General features: G+C 43.4%; 1 protein-coding gene across 5 annotated transcripts in view; it reads right to left on the minus strand.

The window, feature by feature from the left end:
• The window catches only part of LOC122548881 (receptor-type tyrosine-protein phosphatase mu-like), a 701186-nt gene that overhangs the window by 190135 nt on the left and 509451 nt on the right, over nt 1–1600 (minus strand). The gene's annotated exons all lie outside the window — the stretch shown is intronic.

Genomic DNA, 1600 nt, shown 5'->3' on the forward strand with positions numbered 1-1600 from the left:
CGTGGTTACTAATTTCTGCAGCCCTGAGATAAAATAAATTCCTTTCATTGACTTTCAATCAATATGTTTCCAGTATTAATTTGTCTAAATATAAAATAGTTAGCAGTGTTTGCGCTGGCTTGGCCGAACCTGCTATTTAGGAAATGAAAGAAATCGCGCTTCTTCAAAAAATAAAGCAAAGGTGGCTGTGACCTCATAGCAGTGAGGATTACATGAACAGATATATACTTCTACCTTCAAACCACTGATAATCACATTCTTCAAAATAAGCTAACACAAGGAATGGAGATGGACAGCTCAAATCTTCAAAGTCAAGTGATGTGAACAGTTGGTCATGTTTCTTTCATGAACTTTTAAGGTGGTCCCTTGGGATACAGAATGACTTCTCCCATTCTGGTGCGATGGGTTCAGAACTGTCTGATGCTCCCGATCTGCAGGTGTTGGCACCTTGTGACGCTCAAAGAGGTTGGCTGTGCACTCCCTTCAACCCTATCAACATTGCCTCCTTGCGGCCAAGCAAGCCTTCTCCACTTCCGTTAACTATAAGTCTCTCATCAGTTGGGTTGGGTTGGGGGGAACGTGGTGGTGAGCGGGAGTGGGGCTCAAACACATCTTCTTAGATATAAAGAATAACATGGTCCCAAGTGACAGGCTGGGGTGGGAATTTGATGGCTGGAGGTTATATGGAAACAGAGACTAGCAGACAGAGAAGGAAAGGTTATTAGAGGTTATAAGGTATGAGGTGATTGGGTTAGGATGGGGTTGTGCAGAGGTTTAAAGCAATCAGCTTGACAGGCCCTGTGCAGGACTTAAGGCTTTCTGGTTCGACCAGAATTTACTGCTCATCAGTAACTACCCTTGAAAGAATTTTGAATTTGATTTTATTTTCATGTGTATTTTACAGTAAAAATACAATAAAATACAGTGAAAAACTTTCATTTGTTACAGCAAAACCGTGGGCCACCCATCAGGGATGTGTAGGTTAGGTGGATTAGCCACGTGATAGGGTAGGGGAGTGAGTCTGGGTGGGATGCTCTTCAAAGGGTCGATGTGGACTCGATGGGCCAAATGGCTTGCTTCCGCACTGTAGGAATTTTATGACTTTTCCTGCATCTACTTAAATAGCATAGTTGGCAAACTCAGAGGGAGTTTAAGGGTCTATCAAATTGCTGTGGTTCTCGAGTCACCTGCAAACTAGACTGGGTAATTTTGGCAACTTTTCTTTCCCTTAAGGGTGTTCGTGAACCAAATGATAATCGAGTAGTTTCATGGTCACCCTTACTGGAACTAGCTTTTCTTTTTTCCAGATTGATTTAACTAATGGATCTCCATCTGTAGTAGTAAGATTTAAACTCCCTAGGGTTTAATGGCTTTGCATCATTATATCAAGCCTCAGGGTTACTAGTCAAGAAAGTGAGGAGTGCAGATGCTGGAGATCAGGGCTGAAAATGTGTTGCTAGAAAAGCGCAGCAGGTCAGGCAGCATCCAAGGAACAGGAGAATCGACGTTTCGGGCATAAGCCCTTCTTCAGGAATGAGGAAAGTGTGTCCAGCAGGCTAAGATAAAAGGTAGGGAGGAGGGACTTGGGGGAGGGGCGTTG

Source organism: Chiloscyllium plagiosum, chromosome 4, assembly GCF_004010195.1.
Source record: "Chiloscyllium plagiosum isolate BGI_BamShark_2017 chromosome 4, ASM401019v2, whole genome shotgun sequence".
NCBI lineage: Eukaryota > Metazoa > Chordata > Chondrichthyes > Orectolobiformes > Hemiscylliidae > Chiloscyllium > Chiloscyllium plagiosum.